The sequence below is a fragment of the Lynx canadensis genome, chromosome D1 (assembly GCF_007474595.2).
Source record: "Lynx canadensis isolate LIC74 chromosome D1, mLynCan4.pri.v2, whole genome shotgun sequence".
Taxonomy (NCBI): Eukaryota; Metazoa; Chordata; class Mammalia; order Carnivora; family Felidae; genus Lynx; species Lynx canadensis.
Genome location: NC_044312.2, coordinates 9032408 through 9052720, shown reverse-complemented (window position 1 = coordinate 9052720; position 20313 = coordinate 9032408).

The window sequence follows — 20313 nt, the reverse complement described above, 5'->3', positions numbered from 1 at the left end:
GTAGGCTTGGGACGATCCCTGAATTCCTTACCATATTCCTTTTTAAGTGAAAATAAATAATACTCATTTCACAGGATGGTCGGAAGGATTAACAATGATGACGGAAAGGCTTTGCCTCTGTAAACCACAGACAGATGTCATGCAAGGTATTAGCTTCGTTATTATCCTACCCTATTGTTGAGGTCCCTAACATGGAACCTGGGTAAGTTGGCCCTATGTTAGGCAATGCCCAGCATATGACCCCTCTCTATAAGGATTGATCTCCTTTACAGAGTGGGCCTTGGGAATGATATTTCTCTTCCCCCATCCTTCCCTCCTACTCAAAAGCCATTGACCACAGGCATGGTCACCTGACCTAAGCAGATGAATCCTATTCTCTCACCAGGGGGTTTAGAGTTAGGATTCTGAGACCCTAGTCAATATCTGATGCTCACTTCAACTGAGGACACAAAAAGATGAGCGATGAGGAATGGTTATATTTGGGTCATACACAAAGAAACAGAAAAAGAGAGAAGTAGGAAGCAGCCACTTGCATTCACCTACTTTTGCATCCAAGGTACAGGCTCTAGAACTATGAATGCTGCAGCAGGAGATGAACCAATGGATCCTGGATGGGCTAGGATGGGTCCAATATGTGCTGGTGTTCCCCGGCAAGGGAGGGGGTGCATCCCCTGACATCCAGACTTGCTTGATCCCCACAGTGAGGCCATGGTGTTCCCCTGTTGAACAGAAATCATTTCACATAATGTCGACATCAGACACCACTCTGTGACCAGGATGGATCAACACAAAAAACAAGACCACTTCATAACTATGTTTGAATACAGACAAAACGTGAACATTGTCCAACTACAGAAATGATCAAACATCCCCCCTATTGTGGCTAACAGAAGTGACTGCTGACTCTTTACCAATCACAGCCTCGGGCTGAGTCTAGTCCTCCCCTCCTTCTAGACAAGATAAGCCCACGGAGAGCACGGAGGAGAGTACTTGTTGGGATGAGAATTGGGTGTTGTATGGAAACCAATTTGACAATGAGTTATATTTAAAAAAAAAAGATAAGCCCATGTATTTCAAACAGCCTTGAAAGTATCGACCAGCTCTCCCCACAATGACTCTAGGCACTTTTTAGAACGTCAAAGGTATAAAGGAAACCATTTCTACACTGCTTGTACTCTCCTGCCTTTCTCTCTCTCCATAATAGCCTCACAGCTTAATTGTCACTAATAAAAAGTCCATTCATATGTCTTAGTGCTTCTAAGTAAAGCAATAATGGGGGGCCTGGTGCCCTGCTTCTCATCACAAGATAACAGGGTATAATTTCTTATATTTAAGCAGACCTAACTATCAGGAATACAACAACATTCTTCTCACTTTCACAATATAATCATGTTTGTATCTTGATGAAAAAAAAATAATTTGTGTGTAAAAATCAATATGGAGCTCTTTTTTTCTGTGTGCAAACACCAATACCTCCCTTGACCAAAGAGAGAAGAAAAATCAATATTAAAACAAAGGAAACATTGGATGGTTGATGTCTTTGACTTTTTCAAATTCAGAAGAATTTTCCAGATACAGAAACCTCTTAATTGAAATCTCTCTTCTGTTCAAGTTGGCATTCTTCAATTATGATGACAATAAATGCTTTCTATTCTGGATGAAAGCAAACGTTCTCTGATCCCTGGAGCGCAATAATGGAACATTCACTTTTAGGTTATGGGACATTGATATCTTCCCTGGAAAAAGTTTAATGGGTTAAGCAGCAGAAACTGTTCCTGTCTGGTCACCCCTTCTCTGCAGGACGTCTAGGGATAGACCTCACTATTCCATATCAAAAGCCACACTTCTTTATGTTTTATATTTTGGGTTTTTGACTAAGATTTCACTTTTTAAAAGGTGCTTTCTTGTCAGTAACAATGAGCAAACTGAGTCCCTGGATCTCAGATTCTAAATATCATTTTCCACTAAAAAGAATCAGACCTCACTTAAAGAAAACAAAAGGAAAGAAAGAAAAAAAGAAAGAAAGAAAGAAAGAAAGAAAGAAAGAAAGAAAGAAAGAAAGAAAGAAAAAAAGAAAGAAAGAATAAAACAACCACCACCACAACAAAACACAATACAACACAACAAAACAAAAACACTGATTCCAGGCCCTGGGAAGTAAAAGCACAAGGTGACCTGCAAGCCTATGAAATCTTGTTGTACCAGAGACAAGGAAGTGCTCAGAGACTAAGGGGTCTATGCCAAAAATATTCATAAAACAACTTAAGGGGCATATATTGGCCAAATCAAATTTAAAACAAAACAAAACAAAACAAAACTCCGTCCATAGTAGTTGTCAACACCAATAGAGAGAAAGAGGATCATGGGGCAGGGAGGAAAGCCCTCCTTGACAGAAGAATACCAGCTAAATAAAAGTGGAATGAATCACAGAAATAGGAAATTGCCATCTTTCATCCTTACTATGATAATTGTTTCAGGGAAAGACCATGGACCTCAAGGGGTCAAAGAGTGCAGTGAGTGGACAATTTGGCCACTACCAAATACCAATGCCCATTTTGATTAACTAATTACAAAAAGGACAGTAGATCCTAATGAAGGAGTGACCCGGTAGCCACCACCTTAACCCTGGGATCCAGGCTGGTGTCATTTAGAGGAAGCCTGGCAGCACGTGACTACTAGCAGCTCGCAACAGGAAACACGAAACAACACCAACAAAGTGTTCTTGTTGGAAAGGATGGCTCTGAATCTGAGTCTCCAGAGGGCCCTTCAATTATAGGAAATACAGGAGATATAAGAAGAGATTAAATGACACATTGGAAGCAATTAGAAAAATCCACAGTGTGGGATACTCTAATAAGAAAACTGGCCTGATGCCAAAAAATGAATCTCATTAAAGAAAGAAAAAAAATTCTAGATTAAAAGAGATGAAAACCTCGCAATAGCCAAATATAGTTTATGAGCTTTGACTGAATCCTGGTTGGAAAATAAATAGCTATAAAACATATTTTTTGGACAAATGGGAAGATATGAACACGACTGGATATTGGAGAAGTACTGTTAATTTCCTTAGGTACAATAATGGTGTCATGGTTTTGAGGAAAATGTCCTTAATCTTGGTAGTTTGCAACTTCACTTTTATTTATTTATTTATTTTTAAATGTTTTATATATTTTTGAGAGAGATAGAGAAACAGTATAAGCAGGGGAGGGGCAGAGAGAGAGGGAGACACAGAGTCCGAGGCAGGCTCCAGGCTCTGAGCTGTAGGCACAGAACCCAATGGGAGACCACGAGACCACAAACCTGAGATCATGACCCGAGCCACCCAGGCACCCTACAACTTCACTTTTAAACCCATTCGAGAGGACAGGAGGGGGAGGAAGGAGATTGGGAGCGAGGAAGCAACAACTCTTGCAGAATGTTAAGAATTATTAAATTGGGGGCACCCTGGTGGTGCAGTCAGTGAAGCATCTGACTCTTGATCTCGGCTCAGGTCGTGACCTCACAGTTGGTGAGATCAAGCCCTGCTTCAGGCTCTGTGCTGATAGCACAGAGCCTGCTTGGGATTCTATCTCTCCCTCTCAAAATAAATAAATGTTGAACAAATCTCCCTCTCAAAATAAATAAAGTTGAACAAAAAAAGAATTATTAAATCTAAATGGAGGATCTATGAGGTTTTATTGTTCTCAGCTTTTCTATTGCTACCAGTTGAGTTCTCCAGGAGGCTGACTCTGAGATAAAGGTTAGCTTAAGGGGGGCAGGCAGGTGGTTTATTAGGGCATGCTGTTAGGATCATCATTGTTGGAGAGAGGAAGGAAGCAGGATAGGGCAGAGGAAGGAGTTGGACTGTGTTACAAATACAAGGACTCTACTGAGTTGATCCTTCTGGGAGTTTGGAGCTGGGATGGCCCTTGCTGGTTGTCCCCTGTTAGGGTGAGGGAGCAGGGCTATTATTCTCTCTGCCCTCCACCCCCTGCCAGGGTGTCAAATGACTGACTGAATGACTTCAGTTCTGAATGGGAGATCTGGGTGACACAGCACAACATTCATAAATTTGGAATATTTTCTATTAAAAGCTTGGGGGTGGGATATAAAAAGGGGTTGCTTTGCCCTGAAAACATTGGATAACCACTGGCCTACATTCTCTTCATCCTTATAAAACTCTTCAAATACTGGGGCACTTGGTTGGCTCAGTTGGTTAAGCTTCTGACTCGGTTTAGTTTCAGGTCATGATCTCATGGTTTGTGAGTTCGAGTCCCATGTCAGGCTCTGCACTGATAGCACAGAGCCTGCTTGGAATTCTCTCTCCCTCTCTCTCTGGCCCTCTCCGCTCTAAAATAAATAAAAAAATAAATAAAACACTTCAAGTACAATTGACAACCCCACTTTAAAGACGAGGGAACAGGGGCAGCACTAAGTCAAATCACCAGCCCAGGGTAAGTGGTAGGGCTGGAATTCAGATCCACATTGTCTGACATCAGAAGTGTGGTATTGAACCACTGCACTATACCAGCCCTCTACACTCCTTTCCTCAGTTTCCCCATTCCTGCCTGGTCCATCTCTTACTGCCCCAGTTGCATGAGAAGGAGTAGCTCTCATCTGGTGGCTCACACCATTTACAATGATTCCAAATCTTCCTCCACAGAAATCATTATCTTCCCCATTCCAAGCCCATTCCCATCTTGTTTAATGAGGAAGGAAACTGATTGTGCTGTTTTAGCCTCCATGTGTCCTTCATTTCAGAAGGGCCCTTGGGTTACACCAAGGAAAGGGGCCAACAGATGTGGTTTTAAACTCTGAGTGTCACTGGCATGTAATAGGAACTTGAAACACGCTTATCAGATGGTTGAATAAAGGAAGCTTTAGTTGAATGCAGTAGGGAGATGCTGCATTTTAAAGGAGTCATAGAATGGAACTTATTGCTGATATTTCCTGAACATCAGTGTTCTTACTTCATGGTTTAATGACACCTTGTGTGTGTGTGTGTGTGTGTGTGTGTGTGTGTGTGTGTCTGTCTGTCTGTCTGTCATACAAGTGCGAAGGAGAAAGCTCTCTCTCTGTCACAAGAACTTAAGAGGGCCCCAAAGCATGGTCACTTGAGCCTTGAAGCATTAAGACTTCAGTAACATAGCTTGTTCTGTCCACACACGTATCATTTTCCTCCCCAGTGTACCCACAGGTCTCCAGAATAACCCACACGTTTTCAGGAAGCCACTTTGGAACCACCACTTTTCTCCTCCAACCCTCAAAGTTGTCACAGATTTTGACTAGTCATGACTTGCTCCTTTATTTCTGGTGACTCCTCTCTCTAGGATCCTATTACCGCTCTTAGATTTAGCTTCTAGGAGAATCTGCCCACACATGTATGTGGTTTCCCAGACAATCCATGTCCAAACCTCAGTTGTAGATGTACTTGAAGTTTTTATTTCCATTTCTCCCCTCCAAACCTCAGTTGTAGATGTACTTGAAGTTTTTATTTCCATTTCTCCCCTTCAAAGGGCTCTATTTCTTATCTTTACCAGTACATGCATTAGGGGGCAGAGGAAAAGGCATCATCATTACATATGTTGTGTGTGTTCATGCATTGTATGTATGTGTGTGCTATACACATATACATAGACATTTGCACATACACACATCTATATGCAACTCCAGACATGTAACATGATATGGTGAGTTCTCAAGTCATTGAATCCCCCTACACAGACTGAACAGCTCTGCCTTATAGGTTCACTCAGAGCACAGGACATTTCGATAATTACTCAAAATTTTAGTGTAATTTATCTGCCCATGCATTTGTCTTCCCCATGAGCCTGAGAGCTCCTACTGGGAAATAAGCCTTATAACTTCTTAGTCTTTACATTCCCAGTGCCTGGTAAACAGTTGTTGTGTGCATTAATAAAAGAATCAATGCCAATCGACCATATCATTAAAGGGTCGCAGGACACGTGAGTGGTAAAGGGCTCTCAGGTCCTCCTGCCTCCTGCCTAGACAAACCTAGACAGTATTAGTCCTCTCAGATTTTTTTTGTGCTCTTTTTAGAATGGAAATTCTTGGGGAAAAAAGTCCTTTATTTGTTCCACACAAAGACAGTGATGTTAAGAACTTCATAATTGTTTAATGCTAGTCAGAAATTTTATTCATGGCCTAAATTTAAAAATTGCTTTCCATTATTATCCCTCAAGTGTATGTGTGTATGTTTTTATATACTCATTCTAGTTTGTAAGCTCTTCAGAGAGAGGACTGGTCAATCTTCATAATATATTTATATGATTCCAACATATGGCCATATTAATCAACATTAAATTATAAGTAGCTATAGCTGTCACTTTAGAACACTGCTTTGGGAACAGCCATTAGCTGATGAACAAACAGCAACTCTATGACATTATCTGTGACTGTCTCTAAACACCTGGCACTATAATTATTTGGTAGAACTGATGTTTGTAGTAGTAAAAGAACTTAGTGGTTGGTCTGAACTTGTTTTCTGTGACAGCTTCTAATTCAGCCATAGGCACAAGGATTTCTGGTTCACACACAGCCCTTCCCCTCTCCGCACACCCCTCCAGGACCCTGTCGCTTTCCAGTACTATCTTTCAATCCGGCTAGGGCACCATGGTCTCTTGTGGGCTTCTCTCCAGACTTGCTCCATGGGTACCAAGAGGAGGGTGGAGCAGAGTCAACCTTAGAGAAGATGGGGATCAAAGGAACTTGGATTGCTAAATAGCAGTGAGAGGAAGAGCTAGGGGTATGAGGAGGAGAGAGATGGATGGAACTCATACTGTGGAGGGCTTACCACGTGCCAGGTATAATGTCAGACATTATGTCCATTCTTGCACTTAATCCCCTGAAAAATGTTATATTTAACATTTACAGAAGAGAAAATGAAGTTCCAGTTTCCAATGTCACACAACAAGGATGTGGCAGAACCCAAGCCAGTCATCTCTGATCCTGTCCATGATAATTGGCTGGGAGCCCTGGTTTCTACAGCCAGCTCACTTCTCACTAAAGGAGCAACCTCAAATAATTTCACTGAATGAAACATTTTGAGGTTTTCTTCCCAAATATATTATTTATTGAAAACTTATAATCACTAATCGTCACATAATATCTTGTACTAATAACTGGCATCATCCATATCTCTTTCTACACTGTGAGAGAGTAGGCTATCACATCTCCCAGGAAGATCGCTATGCTCTCTTGCTCACTTCAGCTTGGTGGAAAAGAATATCTTTCCCTTAACCCCACTCTTGGCCAAGGTCTTAGTTAAAAATCACTTCATTTCAAATTAAAAAAAAAAATCACCCTCACTCCATCTTGTCCGCACAAAAGGAAATTAGAAGGAGACACAGGTGTCTTAGGGAATCCAAAGTCAGAAAGTACGATCAGTCCTCAAAAGGGGCTGGAACCAGGAACTGAAGAGTCAGTAGGAAGTAAATCAGTCTCTCTCTCCACCCCCTTCCCCACACTCGTTCTACACATCTCCTTCATCCTTTGCCCTCTCCATGCATTTAACCTTCTCTATTTGGGCAAGTACTTGGCTCATATACAATCTCCCACTTCAGCTGTCCATCACTTCTCAGTTCAAGCATCTCACCCAGCCCTCACTGAGCTTCTAGGTCCTACCTGTAAATTTTCAGAAGATGGAATGTGATTGGGCTGCCTGAATCACATGGTCACCACAATCCCCTCAGGTGTGACTGCCCAGGCAAATGACTTGCCTCAAAGACCCTGTATTCTGAGAAAGGCTGGTTCTGAACAGAGTGTGGGTACAGGAAAGACATGATTAAAGGAGGAAATGGTTGGAAATCTGCTATGGCACGAAACACAGTAAGGCCTGTGAGTATCATCAGTGATAACTGAAGAGCCTAGAACCAGAGAGGACCAGGAACATTCCTATTAGCACAGCCACTACCAATGCAATGACTGTGGTGAGAAATTCTTGGGCCATGAGGACTTTAACCCAAAGTTATATTTCTGGCCTTTTTGACTCTTTAATTCCATCTCTTCCTGTCAGTATTTGACCCATTGTGAAATAACAAAACCCTGGAAACAACCTGAAGGTCTATCACTATGGAAACGGTGAATCAAATTCTGGAACAGTCAATGTATAGAACACTGTGCATCTATTAAAACAAATAAATTGGATCAATGTGCATTAAGTTGAGAAAATATTCGGCATTTTATGAAACTAAAAAAACATTGCAGGGGCACCTGGGTGGCTCAGTCGATTAAGTTTCCCACTTCGGCTCAGGTCATGATCTCACAGGTCATGAGTTTGAGCCCTGCATCGGGCTCTGTGCTGACAGCTCAGAACCTGGAGCCTGCTTTGGATTCTGGGTCTCCCTCTCTCTCTACCCCTTGCCTGCTCTCTCTCTCTCTCTCTCTCTCTCTCTCTCTCTCTCTCTCAAAAATAAACATTAAAGAATTTTTTAAAAAACATTGCAGAATAATGTATATAATATCCTATTTTGTAAAACAAAACAACAACTACTACAAAGCAAAGTTTTAGCCAGCTACAAATGTGTAGGTGAGTAAGGATATACAAACTGTGAACACTGATTACTTTGGGGGCAGGGGAAGGGGGATTAGAAAGTAAAAAAGAGAGACAATTAATGTTTTCTTTATATATGTCTGAATGACTTATGAGAAGACTCACATGCTTATACTTGTAATCTTTTAAGTTTATAAATGAAGTAGAAAGATTTTTTAAATTCTATATTTAAGAGCCCATCTCAAATGCCACCGTTCCTGGCCTTTTCTGATCCCCTAGGGCGTTCTGTGCAAACTCCCACATAATGTGGGTTTCTCTTATAATTCTGATATTCTGCCTGGAATGATAGATGTTGCCTATTTCTCTCCACCTTACTTACACTGTAACTCCATCAGGGAGCCAGTTCTGGACACCCCACCCCCAACATTAACAACATTTAAAATGGTATATTCTACAGAAGCGATACCTGGTAAACCTTTACTGAATAGGATTAACTCAATACTTAGCAATTTTTCCAGCGTGTCCTGTATGTTGTCTTCAAAAAGGTAGATTCTTTCTAAGAATTTGCCTTGCCCTATAAACACAGCAATCTCTATTTCTAGTACAGTGGTGTATTATTTTCTAGTCATTTCAAGGTAATTTATATTTCGGTCCATAATTTGAGGGGAAACCAAATGAGTCATTTTTTTTTTTTTAATATTGTGAGCTGATAACTCAGTGAACTCCAAGCCACCATAAGTCTTTAAAATTAATTTGGGGCACCTCAGCTGACCTTGGCAGGCACAGTCCACCAGGTCTGGGTCTTGGAAAACCAAAGCAGTGATTAACCCTGTCAGAGATAAAATGGCTGATGTCAAGCTCCTCCAAATTACAATCATGCTTGACCTGCTGTTCTCCTTCTGAATGAACCTTATTACTGAGAAACCATCATTCAAAGGACATATAGTTAAACATTTAATAAATCTGTGATCAAAATTCAGGAACAGAATTAAGCCTTTGATGAAAGTGACATAGAACGGGAGCAGAACCAAGGTAGAACACAGAACAAAGCCAAGGGCAGGATGGGGAAGGGGTTTGTGTTGAGACGGTGGTCAGAAATTCTGACTCTCAGTTGTCCTTTGGACGATGCTTTCACTTGGATCTGGTGACAGCAAGTTTGTAGGGAACCAAAGAGTAATCTCAGTGGGCATTTAAAAAGCTTCTAGGAGTTAGATCATGCACTGTCAACAATGCAGGCCCTTGAAGCCGACCTTGAACTCACCCGTTGCCATACAGCAAGAATAATTTGTCACTGTGCAATACAGACTCAGTAATAAAACACCATACCTCTAAAAATTACTAAAAAAAGAAAAGACCTGGGGAGGAGGGACTGGATAATGTATACCAAAAAGGAAGAACAGAGGGATAACGAGGTGAGGGGCAGCAAGGTGAGAAAACAATGGAACAGGGGTCCAGAGACATGTTTCTGCCTCTGACACGAAAATCCCCATTTGTGACCTTAGACATATCATCCCACCTCTTAAAAGCCTCAAGGGGATGTCATTTGTTCCTCACACTACAATGTGCAAAAGAATCATCTAGGAATCTTTTTGAAATGCAGAATCTGATTTAGGAGATCTGGGGAGGTTTTGTATCTCACAGGTTCTGGAGTGATCCACCGACCACACTCTGAGAAGCAAGAAATACGATGATCGCTGGATTCCTCTCCAGCTTTAAAATTCTGATTCCTAAAATAGAATCTCCACCTTCTTATGTAGACCCCTCTGGGTAGCCCCTGCCCCAGCAGAGGGTAGCCTCTGACTTCAGATATTCAGTCTGCTTCTGTTCCCAATTTAACAGGGCATCAATTCTCGTGATCATGTGGGATTCTTCTTTCTCTTCACCCAAATGAAGGAGAATGGAAATTGAACAACCCACCCTTTCTCATTTTTGAAGCTTAGAGGCAAGCATATAGCCCTTTTTTTACTTTTACTTGACATTTGGAAAATCGAGAACGAGAAGTTACAACACTTCAGCCAACCTGGTGATATTCTAGACATTTCCTTCTAGTGCTTTTTCATATATATATGTATACACACACACACACACACACACACACACACACACACACACACACACACATACACACACACACACACAGATACATGTTTTTTCAGCATGGGAATTATAGTGAATACACAGGTTCATGCTAACTACAAAACTGTATTTTCTCATTTCATGAAAAATCTCTGAAATTGTGATTTTAATGACATCACAATCTTCCACCATAAGAATGTCCACTATGCAAATACCAATTGTTGGACATTTAAGTTTTTGTTGCAATTTTAAACAATACTAAGGTAAAAATCCTTATTGTTTTTATAGCTACCATTTGTTAAATATCTACTATGTGCCAGACACTGTGTTAAATGCTTCATATACATCACATCATTAATCCTCCCAATGACCTTTCAAGATGAGTATTAGTATGATATCCATTCTATTGGGAAGGAGACTGAGACACAGAAAAGTCACATGACTTATCGGGATCACACTGATAGTCAAGGATAGAGGTGGAAACACATTCAGGTCTGTTGGACTCCAAAGCCAAGATCATGACCACTGTGTGGCATTTCCTCATACATAAACCCCTAGGTGCCTCTCTGATTATTTCAAGAGGATCATTTTTTTGTTTCTGTGTATATGAATTTTTTTGTTTAATTGCAAAAGTGATACAGCCTCAAAGAAATAATTTAGGCAATGTATGGATGTAAAAAAACCAAAAAAACAAAAACAAAGAAAACCTATATCCTCCTTTCTCTCCCTTCTATGATTTCGTGAGGTTTTTTTCCTTGCTCTGTGTTTTCTATGCTAACGTAGCATATGGAAAGGCAGAAATCATGTGTTTTTTACAATTCCATCTCTAGTCTCTGACACAGAGCTAGCTAGGCCTTAATAAATATCTATTGAAAAAAATAAATGAATAATTGAATAATTTTTTAAAAATAAAAATGGAATCTTGCCATACATTTTTCTCTGAAATATCTATTTTCACTTAACAAATCTCAAGCAACTTTCCAGGGCATAACATATAGATATAATTATTTTTAAAATAACTGTATAATAATCCATGATGTGGATACACCATAATTTATTAAGTGATTTGCCATAATTCAACATGCATGGTTATAGATTTGGGGGTTACTATTGACGTTGCATCGAATGCCATATGAATTTTCATATACTGATACTTTTGTTTCTTTAGCATAGTTTCTATAATTAGGATTATTGATTCATAGAGGATGTATATTTGAAATGTTAATATGTAAAGCCAGGGAATTTTTCTAAAATGCTTGGCCAATTCACATTCTCAAACAAGTAGTATGTAAAAGTATCCACCCTCCCAGACATTTACCACCTGATCAAACTTTTACATCTTTACCAGTCTGATGGGTTAAAAAACATCTTGGTGTTTCGATTTGCATTTTCTTTATTGCTAGTGAGTTGAATGCCTTTTTAAATTGCTTGCTTGCTTGCTTTTTTCTGTGACCTGCAGGACACTTGCTCTAAGTAAAATTGCTGGATTCAAAGATGTGAACATTTTATTTTATTTTTAATTTTTTTTAACGTTTATTTATTTTTGAGACAGAGAGAGACAGAGCATGAACGGGGGAGGGGCAGAGAGAGAGGGAGACACAGAATCGGAAGCAGGCTCCAGGCCCTGAGCCATCAGCCCAGAGCCTGCCGGGGGGGCTCGAACTCACGACCGCGAGATCGTGACCTGAGCTGAAGTCGGACGCTTAACCGACTGAGCCACCCAGGCGCCCCAAGATGTGAACATTTTAAATGTGCTTGACATTTAGCCAAATTACTGTCTTCCAGAGGTGATGGAATAACTTACCCTCCCACAAGCAGACCATAACGTCCAAACGAGGTATTTTAATTTAAAAAGTAAAGGTATTTGACAGTTCGAGAGTCTCTGATGATTTCCTTGGGCGTTTCTCACCTTTCCTTGAGAAAGCCAGGTGGCTTTCTTTTTTTTTTTTTTTTTTTTTTCCTCCCTTCAGAAAGCTCCTGAAGAGACGTTTTCTTTCCCTGGAAGGAAAAGCCAAGGTGGAGGGAAGCACTTTCAGCACAAAAGACCTGCAAGGGCAGACAGGAGCTGTAGTTGGAGGGTAAGGGCATTTCCAAGAAGACAGGGGAACAGGAGAATGAGCACTCGTCTTGTTTCCGGAAGAATAGAGAGAGCTGGTCTAGAATTTGAGGGCAAGTTTATACTGGTGTTTGCTGTGAGGCATGGCCTTGCCCCATTGCTATGGGCATGTAGGGTGGGAGGGATGATATTGCTCTGTGGCATGAGCTCAATCTCTCCTGTCACATTCTAGGAAGAGTTGGCCACCAGTGGGCCTCATCCAATTGCACAGAATTTAATTCAAACAAACAAACACCGTTCAACATTTGTCATAAGCGAAGCCCTGACAAGGGGAACAGATTGCTGCTCTAGAAACTGCATTATTAAATAGAGTACACATTAAGACTGTTTATAAAAACCCTAAACCAGAGTAAGGTGTGAACTGTTCGGAAGGTGCATCAAGCTATGGTGAGTTGAAACAGAGAGGTTGCATCCACTTAGTAGGATCAATGAGACTTCCTGGACAGAGGTCAGGAGGTTGGAGTGGCACCTCAGTTCTAAAGAAGGTGTTATGTCCCCCCACCCAGCCACTCTCAGAGCGTCAGGCGGCTACCAGTCCATGTGCTACCCGCACAGGTCCATCCATGCATTGCCCTTGCATCAGTCCTAGACCTACAGGCTGGTTAGAGTCAAGGAGGGCATGTAACCATCTCTCTTCTGAAGACTGAAATTCAGAGGCTCAGTTTAAATTGGGAGCATCTGGTGTGTCCCCAGCTAGGTCAAGCTGGGATCAACATGGCTGCTTAAGAAAACAGCTGCTGGTGACCTCTCTGGATGTAGACATGGCTGGGGCTTTGTGTTCTGCTGAGAAAAGGGGGAGTGAGATGTTACACAGGAGAGGATGAATGAAAGAGAAGAAGAATAAGGAATGGGCAGTTTGGTTGTGAGACGGTTCCTGTTCTCTTTGGACCTCTGGGATCCTGAGGGATTGGTCATGAGCCCCACCAGTGGGAGTCATTCCAGGAGAGGGGTTTCCAGAGGCTGTGGGCCCCTGGACTAAGGTATGATGGTTTCAGGGGAGGTGAGTGCTTCGGGGCAGAGCAGTCCAGCTCTCCTCCTGGCCCCCACGCTCACTGGGTCTTAAACCGGAGGGCAGCTTTGCCCAGGACAGTGCGCACCAGAGGAGCTATTTGCCAGAGAGTGAGTCCTCATGGAGGGCATCAGCTACAGCTGGACCATACCCCTGAAAGTTCAAGAACAACAGGAAGACTGGAGAAGGGAGGGCGTTGAGGTCCTGCACGCTGCCCCCACGGCCGAAAGCCTCAGGATCTGGGCATTAGTGTCAACACAAAACTCATTTGTTCCTACACTTTCCTGAGGCCTGGAAACAATTAGTTACACGGGGGACGGTATATGATATCCCACCTAGAGCGGAGTAAATTTAACAAATGCCCATTGCCTTTGGAGAAAACGGGACTCAAAACTTCTTCCTCAGTTAAGACACTCAGCTTCGTTAGGTGAAGCCTTCCAGCTCCAGCTGAAAGAACATCCCATATCCCATCCTGATGTGCTGTCAATAGGTTCTGTTCAAATCCCAAAATTAGAAGCTAGATTCTTTGGCAAGAACATCTAGGGAGGTCAGAGTCACTTTCGCTCCATTAAATGCCCATTGCACAGTGTTTATTAGCAGTTACATATTAAACCCTGAACGTGGAAGATGTTTAACACCTATTAATTTGGTTTGATTTAATGTGTGAATCTAGTGCATATAATTTCAATTAAAAAAATTATGTAAAGCCCTATAGTTTGCATTTGTTATACCCATGAGGACAAGTGATATCCTCTTTCCCTCAACACTTTTCCTTTCTCCCTCTTCAGCTATTAAGCTGTCAGGGAGACCTCTCGCCTACTTACCCACAGGGAGACCCCATGACTCTCACACAAAGGTCTGTTCCAGTGTGGCAGGAAGGAGAGGTAGAAGGCACGAAGCTTCCTCTGGGTGCCAGATCTTTTTTCTCCTTTCTTTCTCTCCTCCTCTGGGCTCCCTTCTTACCAAAAAACTACAAAAAAAAAAAAAAAAAGTAAACCCTATACTTCCCCTAGGATCTCTCTCTCTCAAATTTGCTTGTTTGGTAAAGACACATTGTGGTCTGCCTTCCCATCTGCAAAGACAAACTAAATCCAAGATGAAATTAACACAGGCTGTTTATTCACGAGCCTGCAGCAAGGGAACCCCATCTGCCCTCCCTTGCATTTCAGCAGGGGCTCAGAGGTGCTAGTTAGAAAAGAGGGCAGGTTTTGCAGAGTGAAGAGAAATCCCGAGGCAAGATGCTGATTGCCCTGCTTTCTGCTAAGGTGGGGTGTGGAAGCTGGGGAGACTTTCTAAGTGATCTGAATTCTCGGCAGTCCATGGTCAGCTGCAAAGGGGCAAGTGAGGAGCTGGGGCGGGGGGGAGGGGTGGCATTTCAAGAGAGGAAGGGTTTATTTTTGTGGCCTTCCATTTCCTGGAACAACTGGGGGCCAATGTGTGCTCTTTCATGGTCCTTAAGAAAAGCTGCACAGCATGGCAGGCAGTTTCTCACATCAAAATCCAACCATGTAGAATGCATGTATACATATTTTGTATATGTATATATATATATGTGTATATGTATATATATAGTGTGTGTGTGTGTGTATGTGTATATATATATATGTATGTATAATCTTTTGCTGGAAGAGAACTAACATCTTAATTCTAAACTGGAGCTAGCAATAATTCAGAAATGCATTCGTTAGAAAGAGTTTATACTTCTTTTTTAAGTGCCTTCACTTCACTTGGCTGCATGAAGTCCAGCCTCAATCATAACGTGCTCCCCACATGCCGGGGTGACCTAGAGCAGGCAAATAGGTCTTCTGTGTCCCTCTCTGCTTGTCCTTTGCAGCTTAGGCTCTGGCATGTGGCATCTCCCTTCCTGTGAGCATCTATCTGCTCTCCTCCATCGGGAGACAGACGTCTTCCTGGCCTCACTTTCACCTGTACCCCTTCATCCTCCACGTGGGCCCATTTCCTGATAGGGATTATGGAGAGTAGGCTGGGACTCTTTGAAAAGCTCCACTGAAAGTCGCTGATGGCAGAAGGAAATGATAAAACAGACTCTTGTGGTGAATGTTCAGGGCTGCTAGGCATAAGGAGGCCCTAAGGAGGCTCTTCTCCGTGTGCTCCCAAAGACCACAGTCTTGAAGGGATCATCGGTCTTCTCTCCAGGGAGAATACCCAATAGCATGTCTCCTGAAGAAAAGCCCAAGGCCAACCATCATAAGCCTCCCCACCTCCAAAGAGGAAGAACTGCCCCTTGCAGTCCCTACCCACCTCCGCTGTCTGGATTTGCAGTCCCCAGGATTGACCTTGACCTCATGCAAGAGTAGATGTCAGTGGTGAGGCTCCGTCTCCTCAGAGAAAGCTCCACCCTCACTGACAGGGGTGTGGTCTTATCTTCTGGCTTGCCTCAAGATAATTAACTTAAACAAGAACACAGCAGTTCAGCCTCAGAACATTCCAGGCTAATCTATCTTAAGGAAGACTAAAGGTTTGTCTTTGACAGGGATATTATACTAGAGTAACTACAAGGTGCAAGAATTGATATACACTTCATTTTGAATCCTTCTGACAGCACTGTTAGGCAGGTGGTGCTAACCTCATTTTACAGGTGAGGAAGCTGAGCTCCAAGGCTGTTCAGTAACAAGTCCAGCACACTCATCAGCTGGAAGGCAGTGGAGTCAAAATTTGAACTCAGCTGTTTCTGCTTCCAAAGCCTCTATTCTGTTCGCATGGCTAAGGGCAATGCCAGATGTGCTTTTAAAAAGCAGTGGTCTCTCCTTACTGGTTATCTGCCTGATGCCCCGCTGAGTCCTTTCGCTATAGATTCTGCACGAACATTTCTCTTCTTTCAGCAATATTTATCTGTCTCTCCCTCAGTGAATTTCCAGAGTCCGAAACCTCCTTCTTCCCTCCTTCCTCTCCCTCCTCTCCCCCTTAATCCCTTTTCCCTCTCCTCCCTCTTGTCCTCCTTCATCTCCTAAATGGAGAACAACACTTGTGTTTTCCTACCCATTTGTAAACCTTACTCACAAGAAGTGACTGGCAGTATGATTAAGGGGTGAATCCCTTGTCTTTTCCTGAGAATACTTTTGCTTTCCAAGGAGACCAACATGGCTGTCACTGATCCCAGATTTCTGGTACAGCTTAATTTCTTCTAAAAATGTCAGAGTTCAAGGGCTGTGTCCATATAAATACTGAAACCGTGAGCACAAGTTACAGGTCCTTGGAGAAGAAAAGTTGCCTAATTGGGTGGCCAGCTTCCAAAAGTTCTCTTGGTAATCCTTCCTCATGACTGTTTCTCTTTTACAAAATCATTTCCAGAAGAGTTTGGAATTTGCCTTCTGAGGTGTAGGAGCCCCTATCTCAAAACACACTCCACTAGCAAAATTATCTGAAACAAATTATTACTGGAAGCAGGGAGCACAGGGCTTGGGTCCAAATGTTGGGAATGTGCTTACTAATGGTGGCCCTTTAAAGCACTGTGGGAGAATAACAGCTTTATACATTTATCAGAGTTTTCGTTTTTGTTTTTAAATCACCTCAAGGACTACTTGTACAAGCAAAATAAAGCAAAGAGCTGAAAAAAAAATTGCCTGGATAACTCAGGTTTAAAAACCTACCGTAGTGGGGCCTGGTGAATCAGTTGGTTAAGCATCTGACTTTAGCTCAGGTCATGGGCTTGCAGTTGGTGAGTTCGAGCCCCATATTGTCTGCTCGCAGAGGTGTGGAGCCTGCTTGGGATTCTCTCCCTCTTCCACTTTCTCTCTCTCTCTCTCTCTCTCTCTCTCTCTCAAAATAAATAAACTTAAAAAAAAAAACTCTACAGTGGAAATAAAAAGGTGGTGCCACAGCCTTGCTGGCCTCATAACACAGGTCAGATTCCAAGGTGATAGCTCGGATTCCCCCACCCTGTGACATTGGGCAAATCACTGAGCTCTTCTGTGTCCTCTGTAACTCTTTCCTTCACTCTGCCTATAGAGACATCTTTTATAATTCAGTGGTACGAAAAATGCTCAGCACATTTCCTAAAGGAAAAGACCCCTCCTGCCCTCTGGGTTTGCAAGCTCTGTTCCAGTGCTTCTTTCTTTGACTCCCTGGGAAGGAGGGAAGATAGAGGGTTTCCACTTTGATTTCCAGAGTATTTGCTGCTGATCTGGGCCCATTGTTGACTTGGCTCTTTTTACCTCAGGTTGTGGCCCCAAATGTTTTAGAAATGTGGAAGTGAGAAAGGACATAGTTGAAGAAACTTAGGGAATTAGGTGGTTTGTAGGAATTACGATCAGTGATTCTCTGAGTATCAGCTCTGGACCAGTGACTTTTGGTTTGTTAAAAAACAAAAATTCAACTTAGTAAATGTGAAGATCTAAGTGGCTTTATTAGGCCATTCAAGAATTGGTCAACATCTCTTCTAGCAAGTAGAAAGGAGCCCCAAGGAGCTACACAAAATGGAAGGGTTGGATAGGCAGAAATGGAGTAGGACAATCAGCAAAAGAAAAGGAAGGATTGTTTCAGGCAAGGTCACCATCCCTTAGGGAGAAGGACAGAGGCTCTTATTAGGTGGATTACCTCATCATCCTTTGGGGGATAGAGAGGACACCCATGTGACAAATTACATCATTTGCTGACCAGAAAAATTCCTGACTGACCAGCTAAGACTACATTTGTGCGGGGGGGGGGGGGGGGGGGGACGGGGAGGGGGCGTTGAAACTGCAGTTAGGTTAGGTATTACACCCTGGTTTGGTGACTTGACCTAAGTGACTCCATTTTGGGCCTACGGTTTTCTTTTTCACAGTTTTTATGCTCAAGTATTTGTATATTCCTTGGTCATAAAGAAACTATTATCCATTTGCCCAGTTACCCTCCAGTCTTTCTTCTGGATTTTTATATTTGCACAGGCAAGTCTTAATTGTAATAATATATGCTTTAGGGGAAAAAATGCCTGGATTGTAAGACACTGCCACCATAAAGGCTAATAGAACTAAACCTAGTTAGAGCTGGCAGAAATGAAATTCTACCTCTAATAACTGACTCCTAACTAAATAGAGATCAACAGGGTGGCTAAATATAAGGCCAGCTCACAAAAAGTCAATAGCATTTCTCTATATCAGCAAAATCCAACTACAAAATACAATCAAATTAGCATTCATCATATTGGCCAAAGTTATAAAGCACATAGTTAACTGACAAAGAAGGTCTAAAACCTCTATATTCTATTAAAGAATAGAAGAAAATCCTGACTAAATGGAGAGATAGTTCATTCTCTTAGATGGGATGATTTAGTTCTATAAAAATGGTCCATTTGTGCTGAAATTAATCTATAAGTTTAAAATAAATTTAATGCAACACCGATCAAAATTCCAGCAAGATTGTTTTTGAGGAATGTGATACAGTTATTTTAAAATGCATGTGAAGTGACCTCAGAAGATGACAGATTACGGATTCCCAGCCTCTGTTCTCCCCCTCCCTACAAAAACAATAATTTAATAACCACACACCAGTGAAAATCACTGTGAGAGAACCCTACAGTACAATTAGAAGCTGCAGCAATCTGGAGGAGCACAAAAACTGAGGATAGACACATAGAAAAGCATACAAAGTGTTTTACCTATTTTACTTCATCTCCCAACCTGGCACAGCTTGGTGCCAAGAGGACTCCCCTTGGCCATGACCTACCACCTCCAGGGACAAGGAGAGCCGGAGGACCTCAGCAGCCCTTGCTGCCACCAGGGACTACTGTAGCTTTTGCCATTAACGACCTCTGTCATTGTTGCTGATGCTGATTCCAGTTGACGGAGTTGCTCAGAACACAGGCTACAGCACTCCCTACAGTAGGAGCATACCCTCCCTGCCCCCACCACACACACACACACACACACACACACACACACACACACACTCAGCAAGGATGCCTGGTCTCACTACTTCTACCCAACACAGTTCTGCAAATCCTTGCCAGAGAAATTAGATAAGAAAAAGAAATAAGAGGCACCCAAATTGGAAAGGAAAGATAAAATTACTCTGTTTGCAGATTACATGATATTATATATAGAAAACTCGAAAGACTCCACCAAAAACAATTAGAACTAGTAAACCCATTCAGTAAAGTTGCAGGATACAACATCAACATACAAAACTCAGTTGCATTTCTATATGAGCTATTGAAAAAGGAAATTAAGAAAACAATTCAATTCCCAATAGCAACAAAAACAATAAAGTATTTAGGAATAAATTTAAGCAAAGAAAACAAAGAGGTGACAGTCTTGTAAAAAGGATATCTACCTGCAGAAAAATAGATGTCTCCCTGCAGAAGAATAAAATTAAGACCCTTATTTCATACCATATGCAAGAGTCAAGTCAAAATGGATTAAGGATTTAAATGTTAAACCTGAAGCCGGGGCACCTGGGTGTCTCAGTCAGTTAAGTATCCAACTTTGGCTCAGGTCATGATCTCATGTTTCTTGGGTTTGAGCCCCGCATCAGGCTCTGTGCTAACAGCTCAAAGCCTGGAGCCTGCTTTGGATTCTGTGTCTCTGTCTCTGTATCCCTCCCTGCTCAAACTCTCTCTCTCTCTCTCTCAAAAATAAATAAACATTAAAAATTTTTTTAAAAATTTTAATCTTTATTTTTGAA